This window comes from Aedes aegypti, chromosome 2 (genome assembly GCF_002204515.2).
Source record: "Aedes aegypti strain LVP_AGWG chromosome 2, AaegL5.0 Primary Assembly, whole genome shotgun sequence".
Taxonomy (NCBI): domain Eukaryota; kingdom Metazoa; phylum Arthropoda; class Insecta; order Diptera; family Culicidae; genus Aedes; species Aedes aegypti.
Genome location: NC_035108.1, coordinates 376,227,254 through 376,245,140, shown reverse-complemented (window position 1 = coordinate 376,245,140; position 17,887 = coordinate 376,227,254). Strand labels below are relative to the sequence as shown.

The following is a 17,887-nucleotide window of genomic DNA, read 5'->3' as shown; positions in this document are numbered from 1 at the left end:
TTTCGACATGAAAAATCAAAATATTGGTTGACTGATGAATTTCCAGACATTGTTGAAAATATGAATAGGTCTAGTCACCATTCCTGCACAGCTTTCTTACCATTGAAGAGGTTTGTTTTTCGCCGCCATTACAAAGTAGTTGTTTTAACAAGTTAAAAAAGTTGAAAGTTGGAAAGCACAAACAATATTTGCGTAAAGTGAAATTTTAACATAAACACTTTAAAAAGTGTAATCAATATGTTAATTACTAGTGAAATATCAAAAAATCAACAGCTGGTTGAGTTTGAGCGAGCCAGAGTGACAGCATTACGTGATCAAGGGCTATCATTGCGGAAAATCGGTCTTGGGAATGGTAGGAGTGCAAAATTACCAATAGTTGAGTCAAAATTATGCCTGATACCAAGAGACAAGCGAGAAATCAAACGACTGGCGGTGCATCCAATGCTATCTTAGCAGCAGAGTGACGATCCCAACATATTGTTCACAAAAGTTAAACCTGTTCCAAAACTAACAAAACGTCATAAAAACCCGTTTGGTCTTAGCCTAAAAATATCAATTTTGTAATGACGAATGTTCATACATTATCTTCAATGGCGAAACCAGTTCATCCTGGATGGACCAGATGGATTCAGTAGCCATTGGTAAGATCGACGTAAAAAGTCATCTAAAGGAGAAATGAAAATTTGTAGAAGCTTCTGTAATGATCTGCGTTAGATTCAGCTTGGTAGGAGAAACTCCAATTTATTTCATTTAAACAACAAAAAAAACTCGGAGTTGCATTGGCAATTGTTAAAAAAAAAGAAGTCCATTTCGTTTGCTGAGGAAGTTTTGAGAAAAAAAAATATCTTTCAGCAAAAGTTTATATAATTATAATAATACATTTGAAAAATTATATTAAGCCTGAATCATATTAGCCGATATTGGAGATTCCTCGATTGATCCTTTATCTTGTCTTGCATATAATACTTCATAGGCAAGAATACCGCCGATATCATAACAATTTCGGATATTATGTCGTATCAGCTGTGATGTATTATAGCGGAATGTTTCGGCTTTACTGTCTTATGTTAGAAGAACAGAAGACTACAAAGCCCAAACATTCCACTCAGGCAATTTTGTTTAATAAGTTGTGGTTGTGACTTACAACATCCACAACATTCTATGCTGCCAAAACTAAAAGAACATACGGAATGTTTTGATTGTTATGAGATCTAATGAGTTTTTTAACCTGTTTGTTTATTTGAGGCTCGATCGAGTTTTACGCATTACGGTGCCGAAATTCATTTTTGTATTTTTTTTTTTTTAACTTCTTCAGTACCACAATTAATACGGAATAAAGACAGGGTACTCGCGCCAACTCAAGGTCAATGGTTAAAGGTTTGGTTTGGAAGGAAGCACATGGTAAGGAATCTATGACATTTGGTCGAAAGACATTTGGCTGAATGACATTTAGTCGAATGACATTTGGTCGAAAGTACATTTGGTCGAACGGACATTTCGTCGAATGGACATTTGGTCGAAAAGGTTTATTTGAACAGAAAGCATAAGACATTTGATCGAACCGACATTTCGTGGAAGGAACATGTGGTCGAATCTAAACAGTATGGAAGCAAAATTTTACGTTTAGTCTCATTATCGTCGTGAGTAGAATTTTTCCGCTAATACACAGAGTGATTGAATTATTGAAACAGGTATCAGCCATTTTACCAACAAACTATATAGGGTTAGAAAATTTTGTTATTCAATTTGATGCACCCTATTCTCCCATCATACTGATCAACATGCTGCTTTTTCATTTAAACTGATCTTAAATAGAAACAAATCAACTTTTGTCACCTCTGCCAAATCGTTTATTCTTACCCGTTACATAGAATAAATATAATTTTCTCGTTCAACTATTCAAAGCTTCCACTGCAAACTCTGTAATGCGCCCAATGTCATCAACACCGACAGCAAAGTCATATATTTGCTTGAGGAATGTTATTTAACTTTTTTTCCTTGAAGCAAATTTTTCCTGCCGTTTTATGTCTGATTTCCGCATTCAAAAACCTTACCCACGTTCGTTAGGTGCAAGACCCGAAATTGAAAGAAAGATCCCGAGCACTCTCGCCGAATGCTTCCATCAGATGAAGATCAGCAGTTCATTACGAAGAACGATGACATTTAAAAAGAATAATGAATTCAACAAATCATCGTTGAGCAGTTTTTGGCAAAGAATGATGATATTTTAAAAGAATAATAAATTCACTAGATCTAAATATTCCAGTCAATGTATAAAAAAATACTTCTTTAAAGATCATTTGAATAACCATCGATATCCTAGATATTGGCATAACTTCAAATCATTAACAAATACTTAGACGTATGAAATTTAAAAATATGACTACAATAATGTCTCGTTTTTCATTCAACAACAGGTAATAATTCAGATTATTCAAATGAATACGTTATAGTCCCAACTTTGCAAAACTTAGATAACAATAATCAATTTTCCCGAATGATCTTTCAAAAACCATTTCAAAATAAGCTTTCGACCAAATGTCCCTTCGATCAAATGTACTTTCGACCAAATGTCATTCGACGAAATGTCCTAAAGCCGTTGGAAGAGCGTCCATCAAATTGGATAACAAAATTTTGCTAATCGCATAATAGGTTGTTGGTAAAAAGACTGATACTTTTTCAATTATTCTATCACTCTTGTATTAGCGACAAAAGGCTACTCTCGACAATAGTCAGACTGAACGTAAAACTGAACGTAAACTTTGTTGTCCATTCGACTAAATGTCCGTTCGACCAAATGTACTTCCGATCAAACGTCATTCGACTAAATGTCATTCGACCAAATGTCTTTCGACCAAATGTCATAGATTCCCTAACGAGTAATCTTTTGAACGGATCTGAATCAATTTTAGTAACCATCCCAGTTGGTCATTTAGCCAATTGCTTTGCCAAACGTGAAGAGTACTTTGACGTTCTAACAAGTGTTCAGTAAAAAAAAATGATTTCAATACCTTTCTGTAGTTAAAGAAAAGAGTGTAATTTTTTGCCTCTCCAAGAGAATTGTTCTCTGGACTCCTTGAAAATATGTGGCATGTTTCTTTTTGCTCGGGTACTGTCATTTCTATCGAAAATGGCGTCGAAGCAGCAAGCACTCCGCGAGCGTGTTTTACGGTTTTACGTACGTGCTGAGTGAAGGAAATCCGACCAACTTGTCCCAGTTCCGTCTCATTGAGGATTTTTTCGGCTTCCGCAGTACACTATTGTATAAAAATAATTAGGAAGCCAAGGATACGAAGCAGTTGACCACGATGATCCGGTATTGTATCCGGAAGATGGACGTTAGTGCCGTTCAGCGCCCTTGTGAGAGCATCAGGACTAAGTCGCATCTGGGGCTGATCGGGGCCCCTTCTTTAATATTGATTGACGTTTTTTTTTTGAAGAATATACATTATGTTTTTGATAAAAACGCTGAATTCCATGAAATACATATTGTTTTACCGTACTGAACTGAAACAAGTTATCACTTTTTACTGAACACCCGTTAAATGAAAAAAAAAATCGCGTGAAGTTCTCCTATCATAAACTTTATCTTCCTCAGCGACCTTTGCGAGAATTCTCATGTGAGGGGACCCATAAAAAGTAAGTATTGTATGATCTTTCGATCATCTTATCTTATTTTTGTAAGAAAGTTAGATGCATGCTTTCATCGATGGTAGTGCCTCAATACAACTGGAAGCCAGTTAATCCATTGACATGGGACCAGTCAGTGAAATACCGAAGAGGAACAATTGAAAATATCCATAAGGAAAAAAAATCCTGCAGTTATCAATGGCATAACTCCAGAAGAAATTCCATTAGGAATTCTTGAAAAAAAAAGCATGACAAAGAATTCTGGTGAAATTCATGCATGAATCTCTGGTGGGACTCCTGTATCCATATCAGAAGAAATTCAAGTAAGAATGGAAATGGAAATTTCTGGAAGAATACCAGAAGAATTTTCTAGAACATTTTGTTAATGATAAAGGTAGAAATGCATGAAAAAAAACCATTCAGAAATTTGTGGAGAAAACCCTGGACAAATCCAAGAAAATATTATTAGAAAACAATCTGTCACCCCTCTTTCCTTCTAAGGGAAGAATATCGGAAGCATCTTCTCTATTACAATGTATATTGTGTTCTGTCTACTCCGAAAACCACGTAATAAGCCCAGCTTTCCGTAGCTAACGAGTTGATAATCCATCTCTGCGGTACTGCGTAATGGAAGTGCTAAACATGGTCGGCCACTCTGCCAACGAACCATCCCAAATGAATATATTTCGACGATGAAAACTTGTCCTTCCAACCGACCATCCGTGTTCGTTCAGCCTGTACTTTTTGAACCAGTACTCGCTCCATGGCGACGGGTATATGCCTTATGCGGCATATTACTGTCGTAATCCAATTAGATTAAAGTCCCAAAGCTAGCCTTCGATGCGGGGTTTGCATATTGCGGACATGCTTGACCAATGGTCAGTAGGATAACGGCTAAGAGGGTAACATTGAAATATTGTGAAATTCAAATTTTTATTAAACTTACTTAGAATTTACGCCAAATGGAGATCATAATATGATAGAATGGCAAAGGATTTAACTATTTTTTTACACATTTACTAAGTAGTAATTCATCGTGAGACAACATTTGAGTTCCACACTTTTCTTGAACTCGTTTTATTTTTCCCCTTTTGTACTGGAAAGGACACACTTTCTTTAACTTTATCCAGCGTTGCTCGCTTTTTCATATCTGCGCCACGCTGAAGATTGCACAGCAACTGCAAAACTTAAGTGCACCACCGCCTGCACTTCCTTGCAGCTTCCCCATCCATATCCCTCTCCAAAAATCCAGTTGAGCTGGGAGCGGTAAATCGTCGTTAAAACATAAATGAAGGAGTTCCTTATATACCTACATTATAAATATGAAGTGACGCAGAGGTACGGATATACTACTTTCATCGTACTTGTCGTCGGTCAAGAGCTGGCTGGTTGTGTACCGCGAACTTGCAAAACTGCTCCCTGGTTGTGCTAGGTTCGGAAATCAGACAGCAGTCTACCCCCCTCCCCCACGGTCGGTTGTCGGGGCAGTAACAAAAACGGCGAGTCACTTTTCGAGGGTTTCGTTTGTGCTTGTGTACTGCTTTGCAGCAACAAACGAGCCAAAGTGCAATTGTGTTGCAATAGTTATCACTCGTTGCTTGGTCTTGATTTGGATACTTTTTTTTCATTGCAATGGAAAATTTCGCCACCTTGTGCAACACTGACGCATTTCTGTGGAAAATCTTTACTGTGATTTTTCTATGAATTTCTCCAAAGATTCCTTCAGGATCTCTCAAAAATTCTTCCTAAAATGCCTCAAACTTTCACCGAAGATTTCTCCAAGGATTTTCCAAGCGATTTCTTATGGTATACATCCAGAGATTCCATTAGAAAATATTCCAGATACTTCATCAAGGATACCTCCAGAAAAATTTCTACAAGGATATATCACATGGCAGTAATATCTTGTGAGCTTTATCCAGGAATTCTTCCAGTAGTTACACTAGGAAAATTTCTTCAAGGATTACTCAAGATATTTCTCTAGTGACTTCTCCAGAATTTCCTCCGAGAATTTCCCACGGATATATACAAAGATATCTCTCTAGATTCGTCCAGGAACTCCAAAGATTTCTTCTGAGATTCCTCTAGAGATCACTCCAGAGATGCTATCAGAAATTCCTCAAGGGTATTACCAGGAAAGCGCAACATGGTTAACCGAAAGGTTTCTCTACATTATTCTCCAGGGATTCGTTCTTGGCATCTTTAAATCCTCCGGAAATTCCTCCAACGGCTCCTCTCGAAATTCATACAGAGCTTCTTCCATGAATGCCTGCAGGAATTTCATTAGAAATTATCCTTGGATTTTTTCCGGGAATTTCTTCCGAGACTCCTCCACGGATGACTCCTGGGATTCTACCAGGAATTCCTTCAGATGTTCAACAACTCACGAATTCCTTAAAATATTTCTCAAGATTTTCCTCTAGAAATTCCTGCAGTATTTTCATCAGGAATTATGCTAAGAATTTCTCCTAGGATTACATTAGACAAATCTATACTAAAATTTCTCCAGTAAAATCTTTATGTATTCCTTTTGAGATTTCCCGTGGAGCTCCACCAGAAATTTCAACATGAATTCCTCCATTCCAGTCATATCTACAGGGGTATTTTCCAGGGATTTCTCTATGGATTACATCAACAAAATCTCTACAGTGATTCTTTCTAGGATACCTCCAAGAATTCTCCAGATATTCCAGAGATGCCTCCAAGAATCCTGCACGAAATCCTCAAGAATTTCCTCTAGGAATTCTCCCAGAGTTACCACCAGGAAAATCGTTACATGACTTGCACCAAGGATTTTTCCAGATAATTCTTCAGGGACTTAACCAGACAATTTCTCAGGGATTGCATTAGGAAAATCTCCATTAATATCTCTGTATATATATATATATATAAATATATATTGGAAAATCATTTCATAGATTGCTCCAAAGATTTCTCCTGAAGTTCTACCAAAAATTTCAACATGAATTCCTCCATTCCAGGCATTTCTCCAAAAAAATATCTACAGGAGTATTTTCCAGAGATTTCTCAATGGATTTTTTCAGCATTATCTCTACGGAGATTATTTCTGGGATACCTCCAAGAATACTCCAGATATTCCAGAGCAGGGTGTCGACTCAATTTTGAAAATAAAATTCCCTGACTTTCCCTGACCTTCCAGTCGTTTTCCAGAAAAATTCCAGACCATGCTGATTTGTTGGTTTGGTATGTTTTAGATCGTATGAAACTGAGAAAAAGCTTTTACTATAAAAAATACTTCTTCAGGGACTTTTTTTCACTTCTCCCATAAACTCCTTATTTTTTTTTTTTGTGGAAGAATCTAATTTTTGTACAATGTAACGAAACCAGAGAAGTTTTTTCTTGTTAGTGTGATCAAGGAAGAGTCCTTTTACATATCAGAACAATTGTCAGCCATTCAAAATTCACTAGATTTCACGAAAGTGTTCATGTTGCCTGATACTATTTCGTCTCAATGGATCATTGAAATAACTAAAACGGCCGCTATGGAAAGTATAGATAGCGCCACCGTAGCCTTGTGTGTTTGACAGAACAGCAATGCTGTCAGAATGTTAAATTCCATATACAGTGGCGCCTTTGTTTTGTGCGGTGAGCACTTGCAAAATCTACCTTCAATGATCCATTTTCGAACTTGTTTTTTCAGACATTTAGTGTGACTATCATTACCGTGAACGAAAGCAGCACGTCGTACTTATATACATTTTGAACACTAGCCGAGGATAACTGAATTTGGAAAATGAATCATTATTAATCTTTTAGGTTTATTACAGGAATACGTCAAAAGATTTTTTTTTTCAAGAGCCGCAAAGATTTTTTTGGATAATGTTTTCATTTTTTCATAGGATACTGCAACAGCTTTTCACGATGGTTCGTTACAGTTATTTATTTTACCTAATATTTTAGGATCGGATCATATCATATCGGATTTTTCCCTGAAGAATTCATCAAGACATTTCTAACAGAATGCATTTTGGGATTGAATAACGCTCCAATAATAAGTTTTCAGATACTCTTCTTGAGTTTGTCGTATCTTTAGCAAAGCTCGGAGGAACTCCTCTAAGAATTTTTCTATGATAATCTCCAAGTAATCTGTCAAACTGTCAAGACACATATTCCTTGAAAACAAATTCCGCAAATTTTAGCTTTCAAGCATTTTCTGGAATTCATAAGAATTTCGGTTGAGGAAGGATCTTAAGAATATCTGGATAATTTCATGAGTATCCTAAAAAAAAAACTGGACATATTTGTTAGTAAGCTGTAAAAATCTTGAAGTAACGTTTGAATTCTAATTCAGGAAATTTAAAAAAAATTTGGAAATTTGAAATATAGCAAAATGGAAAAATTGAAATTGAGGGCCCTATTTTATAAGTCGAGTCGACCAAAAACGACTCGACTGGAGTCACTTTCGACCAAAAATTTCGCTCGACTTGGCTCTGTCACTCGAGTTTATCGACAGTTGTCACTCTATGTGACTGATTACTATGGGAGTCGACGGGTGACATCTGAAATATGCATGCTTACTTTGATCGACAATGAATACAGACGAGTCACGTGAATTCGCTCGAATTACAAAATAGACCCCTGAAAGAGATAGCCAAATGAAAAAATATCAGTATAAGAGCACTTTGCGATATTATCTTAATACGTACTATTTCCAGTAACAACCTGATAGAAAAAAAAAAACAGTAAATATCCTGTTCTGCAGATTTGTTCTCTTGAAATGAGATGCTTCATTGTTTTTCCTCTATTTATGGTTTTACCAGTTTTACTAAAATATTGAGCAAACTCGTCAAAATTGACATGATTTCATGAAGTGAACTCCATTTTTCTCAAGATTTTGAGAAAAATAAGCGGAATTAGGCAGCGAGTTGATTTAGGAAACTTTAGAACTAAATATTTTGGAGCGGTCTACGCCAACTTCGAAGAGTACCGTAATTTCGGGTGAAATTGATCATTTTTCACGTTTTTTCTAGTCTGTTTTCTATAATGTTAACAAAGCCAAACAACTAAATGCAGGAAAACAAGTACGAAGGTGAGCCTCATCGACTCATGTACCGACATTTTTGAACAAATGTCATTTTAGTGTCAACAAATATCTCGAAAATAAAAGATCAGGGGATCTCATTTCGGGGTGAAATTGATCACTTGTCAATGCCATTATTGTTAGTTTTCAAAACAACTCTACATGATAAATTTGAGCTCCCTGAATCCGAATATGATTGTCAAATTCTTAACAATGCAATATTTATATAAATAACGAATAGTTAAATTTCAAGAATTACGCGGCAAACGCCTAAATGTATGCAATTTCCTAAGGAATTCAATGATATGTAACAGAAATTCAATTATTTCAACCATATGGTTTGGGGATATATCTCAAGCATCCTCACAAGCTTTCAGGTTTATACCATGTTCAAATCCTTGCTTAGAAATAGAAGTTCATAGGTGTTCATCAATACTGCACCGCGCATGATTTTGAAATTTTACATTATTTTCATAGTAATAAACATTTTTAACGCAAAAAACTTCACAACACACAATGTGACAATAGTTACGACAAACAACGTTCATTTACTGCAGCTTACATTGATATTTGTGCTCCATTACGAATAAATAAAATCGTGTGATACGATGATCAATTTCACCCTTCTGATCAATTACCCCCGATTTTACGGTACTGTTGATGCTATTCATTTTAGAAAAATTTAGATTTTGAGGATAAGTATAAGTAGTAAAGTATAGTTCACTCTACAATGCATTTAAGCATTTGCTCTATGATGCACTGCATTTTTGAAAGATGGATTACCATCTTTTTCCATTATTCGTTTTAAATTGCAGACAATCAACTTGATTTATGTTATAGTGATTACATTTTCCCTGACCTCTAGTGAAATTCCCTGATTTTCCCTGACTTTCCAGGTCAAAAATTAAATTCCCTGACATTCCCTGACTTTCCAGGTTTTTCCAGGTAGTCGACACCCTGCAGAGATGCCTCCAAGAGTGCTGCAGGAAATTCTGCAGATGTTCAACATCGCACGAATTCCTCGTGCATTTACTCTAGGAATTCTCCCAGAGTTACCTCCAGGAAAATCGTTACCTGACTTGCACCAAGGATTTTTCCAGATAATTCCTCAGGGATTCCCCACGGGACTCCTCCACGGATCACTCCTGGTATTCTGCCAGGAATCCCTCCAGGGATTCCATCAGGAATTCCTCCAGATGTTCAAAAACTCACGAAGGGATTCCTCAAGAATTTTCTCTATGAATTCTCCCAAAGTTACCGCCAGGAAAATTGTTCCAAAAAGCCGTTGATAACATAAAGACTGTGTAGCGAAAAAGCATATTTGATGATCCAAGGATTTCTTTAGAAATTACTTCCGATATTTCCTCGGGAATTCTTCCATAGGCTCCTGCACAATTTTTTCCAGGAATTTAACCGGGGATTTCGCTAGAGATTACTTTAGTTTTTTTTTCTGGAGATACCCCCCAGGAATTGCTTCCACGAATCCCTCCAGAAACTTATCCAGGGATTTCTCAAAAAAAAAAAAAGCTGGAGAAATATCTATAAAAAATCACGGAGGGAAAAAACCCAGAAGGAATTCCTATTCGTTTTGATGGTACTCCTGGAGGAATTAATGAATCTCTGTAAGAATTTCTGCAGTATCCCTCGGAGGATTTTTTTGGAGGCTCAGAACGCATCATTGGAAAAATTCAAGGGTAATCTCTAGAGGATTTCTGGAAGAATCCTTAGAATAATTCATTTAGTGGTTTTCCTGAAAAAATCCCTGCGAGAATTCCTGAAGTAAACTAGACGAATTTCTGATGGAATCTTTGGAAGAATTCCTGATAGAACTCCCGGAGGAAATTTCAGTAATTATTTTAAGAGGAACTTGAGTGATCACAGAGAAAATGCTGGAGAAATATCAGAAATCTTTGAAGACATAAAAAATCTCTATAAAAATTCCTCATAAAAAAATCACTGAGAAGCCCTTGAGAAATCCCAGTAAAGATTTTACTGGAGACTCCGGCATTTCGGCAGGAACTCCTGGCGAAATCGCTAAGAGAATCTGTGGAAAAATCCTTGCACAAATTCCTGGAACAGTCCTTGGTGAAATCCCTTGTGCAAAATTCCGGAACAAATTGCTGAAGATTGCTGAAAATAGAATACACAAATTAATATCCGCTTCAATTTATTTTTAAAATTCAATATTTGTCATTGAGAGAGGCACTCTGGGATTTCATCAGGTATTCTGATATTTCCTTAGCAATTTTGAGATTAACAATTGAGTTAACAATCATATATTTTCCGTGAGTTATTTTAATTGAAAACGTGATTGCAATAAAGTTAGAGATCACAGAAAATAAATTTTATATTCGAATCATCATATATAATCCAGGCTTCGAATTCTCACTCACTCTCACGATAATGGATTTATCCCTCACAGTAATTTTCAGCGATCAGCTGCCTTGGGATTTATCCGTCCACAAAACAAAGCGAAAATAGATAATTGCACATTTCCGCAGCTGCGAGAAGTTTGTTTTCTCTTTCTCCGATCCATGGAGAATTTTTCCTGTATCCATCGCCAACGAGCAGCAGTTGCTTTTATGCACCAAATTTACCACTTCTTTCGTCAAGTTGGTGTGGTAGCATGGTTAGCGTGCACGCATCGCGGTTGTTTTTAGCAATGTTCTAGGTTCGAATCCCATCGCCGGCACTAGTTTTTTGTTTATCCACATAGTGATAATTCTCCGGAGCAGTTGGTGAGCGAAAATATGATGGAGTGAAAATCAAATTATCCACAGAGTGGAGTGATTTTCGGTTATCCACCATCGTAGCTCCAGGGAAAATTAGTGTGAGCGATAAAAGATGTTCACGCGAGGAAGCGAAAAAAAGCATTCTCCTTACGTGCGAAAAATCGTAGATTTCACATCATTGATACGAAAATTCAGAACCCTGTATATAATTCATTGAATTACAAGCAAATTTGTAAAATTTTATGTTTTTTCAATGGTAAACAATTAAATATGTTCTTAATAGTTATCTGCATAGGAAAATGTGACTATTATCCTGCAATAAATTGAAGGTTACAGAAAAGAAAATATATTTTCAAATCAATAAATGAATTTTCTGAATAACAAACAAATTTGTGAATATTAAATGGCTACAAGACTTTGCTCCGGCTTTTTGAGTTCTCAAAAATACAATATTTTTTTCAATTCATATAGTACACTTTAAATTATACTATAAGGTTGGAAAATCCATAGGTTCCAAGATTATGCCACTTGGGTGAGAAATTGCTGAGTTTTCCGATTTGAAATAGCCTTTCCCACTGTTTCATTGGCATGGTAGTGGCAGTGTTAAGGAAAATTGTTGGGGTCTTCACTGTGAATTTTAACGAGGAAATTTTTTTCAGAAAAAAGCTCATAAACATGAAAGTTTTGAAAAAATGTTATACATAATTTAAGGATCTACCGTATTGGATCTAATTGCCGGGCGCTTCTGAGATTCGAAGCGTCCCCAACAATTCGAAACAACACGGTATAACAGAAAAAGTTCACACCAGTTTTTCCATTTAAACATTTGACAAAAATCGTAAAGCAAATAAGAGCATAATTTGCAAACTATCGCTCGATTTTTATGCATTCACTTCTGAAGAATTTTCTCGACATAATTTCAAACGATAAAATAACTTCTGGCGGAGCGCTACGAATTTCTAATAAATGCCTACAATATTAAAATGAAGGTTTGAAAAATTGCGACACACTACATAAAACATCTGTTTTATATTAGACAATGTTGTTTGACATCTTAAACGAAGTCAATCACATTTTTCAAAACCAGTGCTATCACAAAATCATTCATGTCCTCCAATCACATTTTCCGCAGTTGACCACCGTCGTTCCTCGAATGCAGTGCCATTAGCTCTTATCAGTCCAAAGGCGGACTTCACCCTCGATAAGATAATCAAACACATTCCCCGCAATTTTCGTGATTACTAATTAAACTTCGACACTCGTTATCACCAACCAAACCTGCTGAACGTTAAATATACCTCTATACACACGACGAACGAAGGTGCATACCACCCGCAATCGATTGCGTTTCTGCACACAAATACACTCACTCATCGGAGCGCTGAAAGCATGGTCACCACCACACTGACGAGCATCAGTGAGGCGGTTTTGGCAATGTTTTTGAAGGGACAGGTTTGAATTTTCTAAATTATTGAAAAATTAGGAAAATTTGATAAGCGTTGTTTATTATTTTGCATAACTTTTTACCCGTTCAAATCATGACATAATTTGTGTGGCGGACCATTACCTGTTCGTTCAACACACTTTGCGTAAAGGCTAATGTGCGTTAGTTTGTGCTCGAGAGAATAATGCCAGACATATCGTTGGGATGATTTGCTGTATGGTTATAGATGGTCGATGGTATAGACAGACATTTTTTGGCATAGCCCACCCATCGATGATGGGTATACAAAAATGTTGGTGTTGGTTTGATATGAGCTCATCGCAGCCCACTGATCCTACTCTTTGTGGTGACATGGAAAGAACACGCGGAAGGAAAGAAGAATCCAGACTATCTGTATATGCTAGAGGATTCAATCACGATTTTTTTTGCGTCTGTGTAAATACATATTGACGACGAACACGGGGCACAGCTAATGACGGAATGCTTCTTCGACAGAGACTGTTCTGATATGAATATTTCTGGAAACATTTTGTGTCGTGACTCAATCGAACATTTTGGAAGATTCTTGAAGTGTACTATTCTATGTTACCCTATTATGTTTGATACTTACCACAATAGCCATACACATTGAATTAGGAATGGTAACGGGTTTGGACCGTGTTACGTGAATGTCGTTCAGCCTGCGAAACACTTGCTCGTCTTCGGATCACCACAAAAGCACGACTGTCGAAAAGGATCGTTTAGTTACAATTTGCTCAATTTTCGCAACTTTTAATTCACCCAAACTGAAATGATACTCGACTTGACACTTGACGAGCTTCGACTATCACTTTTACTGGCACTCTAACCAAACCTTTTTTTTTTGTTTCACCTTATATTTTCCTGTAGCTTTTGCGATTTCAATAAACCAGTTGTACACCAACACTTTCACCCTGTAAAAGAGAAATGGTTGTAGAAGAAACACTCTTTTAAATTGACACGATCTCAAGCCCTCTTCTTTTAGCACTAATCTTCAATCACTAGAAAATATCAATTTCAAAGAGCCCGCTTAGGTATTTTTCAAGGAAAAACCAACACGGTTAGTGACAAAAGAGCTTTTCTCCGCCTTTTCTTCGGTACACCCAACTAATTACACTTGTAAAATTTCAACCCACCAAGACACACTTTTCCACCAACAAAGGATTAAGCTTCTTCTCCGCAACGCTGGCTGCCGGAACTTGTCGTGGATGCACTCCGGAGATCAATCAACACTATCTCGAGTGATGAAAGTGGACGATGTCGCGGAAAATATGAACCTTTCGCAGCAAGAAAATCGAGCACAATCAATGATGCCTGGCTATATTCTTCCACTTGGAATTTTACACACTTCCGTGTCGCGCAAACTTCACACACTTGTGCTAGCCTGAATGCTGATGATCAACAGCGAAGGGGAAAGCTAAACCACTCGGTTTGAAAGTTGTCTCAAAACTGGCACTAGCGAAGTAGCGAGCACACACTCTACCAATACTCCACACCAGAATATGAACCACATGCTGATTGGGCACGCACACACACACACACACACCCAACCATGGGTTTCGCATCTGGCATCGTCGCCTTGCTTACCCTTGCGAGCCTTACGTAGGAGGGTCAGAGGAAAATTCTACCACTACTTGCGAAGGCGCCATTGTCATACACCAGGAACCATGCAGCCAGACATGGTGGTGCAAGTGTATTTTCCGAAAAATGAATAAAAAAGCACGCCGCGATGCCACAGAAAAGACAGCGAAAGAAAATGCGAAGCGACGCGTTTGACAATCGCGACGGCGCTGCAGCGTTGCCATTTCTGTTGCTGACGGAGTCGGGCGTTTGGCTGTTGGGAAATGCTCATAGGAATTTGGCTTGCATTGCATTTGAGGGTGTATTCAAGGAGGAATTCTGCAATCAAGCCTGTAAAAAAACAACTGATAGAGAGCCTCACCACCTACGACCCATTAAAACCAGCCAGAAGACACAAGCAGACATTATCATTGGCCTCAGAGCCATTTCTCGCCGGAACGGTACTACCACGTACAGAGGCATGACCACGTTCAAACCGTCGCACAGTGCGTTGCTCCATAGACAAAAATCAAATTTTAAGTTATTTTACCGGCTATAATACAGCTAAAAATATGTTGTAAATTTTAGTTTATTTTCATGCACATATTTGGAGCATCAAAATAAACCTAAATTTCAACGACCAATCCATTATTTTCAATACAATTCGCTTTAAATTTAGACGATCATGTAGTATTCAACCATTTTTAGATGAAAATTGAATGTATGTACCGTTTTGACTCATATTCCGAACACTTAAGGCCAACAGTGACTTCAAATGCATCTGATAGGCATAAATTAGCTGATATTTATGAAAATTTTAATTTCTCCGCAAAGCCTAACTGTTAGCTGTTGGGTGTGCCGATAAAATTGTTTATTTAAACTTGTTTGATATCGTTTTTACGTAAAAGTATGAACCAACAATTTGATTCAAATGCCGAACACTGTGTTAATTCTGTCTCATACTCCGAACACCTTGATTCAAATTCCGAACAGCACGAATTAAGCGTATTCAAATGAATAATTTCGCAAAAAAAATGTATCTAAGCTAGTTTTACTGGTCTCGTACTAGAGAATCATCACTACTCCTGAGGTATAAAATAGATTGGTAGACGTTAAAATTTAATTGCAATTGACTGCCATTTCCTTGTAATTTGATGATATATTTCAGCGAAACATTTCAACCTAATCGCCATACAAAAACGGAGTGTTCGGAATATGAGTCTGTTCGGAATTTGAGACAAAACGGTATATTTATTTAAATTTACCGTTTTGACTCATATTCCGAACACTTAAGGCCAACAGTGACTTCAAATGCATCTTATAGGCATAAATTAGCTGGTATTTATGAAAATGTCAATTTCTTCACAAAGTCTAACTGTTAGCTATAGGGTATACTGCTAAAATTGTCGATTTTAACTAGTTTAGTATTGTTTTAACGTGAAAGTATGAAACAGCATTTTGATTCAAATGCCGAACACTGTGTTCATTCTGTCTCATATTCCGAACACCTTGATTCAAATTCCGAACAGCATGAATAAATCGTATTCAAATGAATAATTTCGCAAATAAATTCATTTGAGCTAGTTCTACTGGTTTCGAACTATAGTCATCACTACTCCAAAGATATAAAATAGATGTGAAGATGCTAAAATTGAACTGCAACCGACCGCCATTTCCTTGTAAATTGATGACATATTTCAGCGAAACATTTCAACCAAATAGCCATACAAAAACCGAGTGTTCGGAATATGAGACTGTTCGGAATTTGAGACAAAACGGTACATTATGCTGTAAAACACACGAATTTGATTTATATTTTACAGTAGACTTCAGTTTACATCACATTGAAAATTAAATATTTTTTTCTGTGAAGTGTTTATAGATAGCATCCGTTATTGAAACAAGTGTTTATAAGCTATACAAATCACTTCAACTATTACAACAATCGTCGAAAGAAACAGTTGTCGGAGTAGCAGAAAAACTAAATTTTTTCGCATGTTTTCAGCATCCCTTTCAACTAGTAAAGAAAGCGGTGAAACCAATCTATTCAATCAAAATCTAAAAGAGAACATGGTTAAAGATTGGTAAAGTATATGAAGTAATAAGTACAGCAATTTTAATTTTGAATATAAGAAATCGGCACGTTGAGTTTTCTATTAAATCAAACTTGTAAAATACTAACATGTAACTTTGATTATCGATTCAAAAAAAGTTCAACCTATAGTTTCACCCTGAATCATGCACTCTTCCAAAAAGTCATTTAAATTTACGTCTTTTATGATGCACATAAAAGAAGCGAACCTTTTGACATACAATTACATCTGTTCTTAAAATTACATGAAAATGAAAAACCAAAAACAAAAATTACACGTCGAGACGTAAAAGTCATTATGACTGACTTTTACATCACGACGTGTAATTTGATTCTAATCTTGTTGTCATGTTTATTTAAGAACGCATTCATAAATGTGTACGTGCGTACTCGAAAATTTGAAGTTTGAAAATAACTTAGAAACTCTTACCTTGCTACTTTTGACGATTAACTGCACATTCAATTGGCAACACGTAGGAAAAACTAATAATCGTTGCCCACATCACATGTGCACATTTTCGTTGACTCCTACATTGCTCGCAGGGCTCAAAATTGACAAACACTTTGAACGGAACGACAATTTCTTACCGCGTAGCAAACTCCGGTAACTAAAACTTGCTCACCGTCTATTGCACCACAATAATAACTTAACGGAATACAACTGTTGCAAACGGTGGCAATCTTGGTGTCCAAGTTTGAGATAATCATCAGCTGACGCAAACCAGATAGAACATATTTTCGGACCCGTAGAGTCTCGCGCTAAATAATTTACTTACTGCCTAATCACCGCACTTGTCTGATAGAAGTGAATTGTTAGTTGCTCTGCTTAATGATATATGCAAATTTTAATGTTTAGGAACACTTTAATCTTCTTCATTTCATAAATTGATTCCGCCGACGCACAAGAAAAAACGCGACGTGTACTCGATCGGCCATGTTGAAAATAAACTGCTTGATGCCGGCACTACGATCGACCCCGATGTCAAACATCATGTAAATTTATGTCTTTTAACATGAAAATTCATGTCTTACGTTTATATATTATGGCAGGCAACATGTGACATTAGAAAATTGACGCAAACACTACACGTCACGGTGTGTTTCGTAGAACAAGTTTATTACAAAAAAATAGGTAAGTCTGAAACTTCTCCACAATAAAGTCTAGGTTTCTCGCGTTAATTTGCTGCTAAAACCAAAATAATCGGTCGGGGGGTCCAGAGTAATTTTTTTTTTGTTTGATTTCGAGAGACTTGCACATATGTTTGAATTTGCCTATCTCTGTGTTTATGTACATTAGGGCGGTTCAAAATTAAAGAATGTTTGAGAATTCAATCTCACATATGTTCCTTACTATCCTTACTATAAAAATA

The 17,887-nt window shown here is 36.7% G+C and overlaps 1 protein-coding gene across 2 annotated transcripts in view; it reads right to left on the bottom strand.

Annotated features, from left to right (window-relative positions):
• LOC5572463 (protein tyrosine phosphatase type IVA 1) overlaps positions 1 to 14,334 on the bottom strand; it is a 197,343-nt gene extending 183,009 nt beyond the window's left edge. Inside the window, exons 1-2 of one of the 2 annotated variants that reach the window (XM_021846792.1) lie at positions 14,002 to 14,334; positions 13,458 to 13,779 (exon numbers count right to left, since the gene is read on the bottom strand). The gene's annotated coding sequence lies outside the window, so the exon portion shown is untranslated. The remainder of the gene's footprint in view (positions 1 to 13,457; positions 13,780 to 14,001) is intronic. The other variant, XM_021846793.1, reaches the window with a different exon arrangement.
• Between the last annotated feature and the right edge of the window lie 3,553 nt (positions 14,335 to 17,887).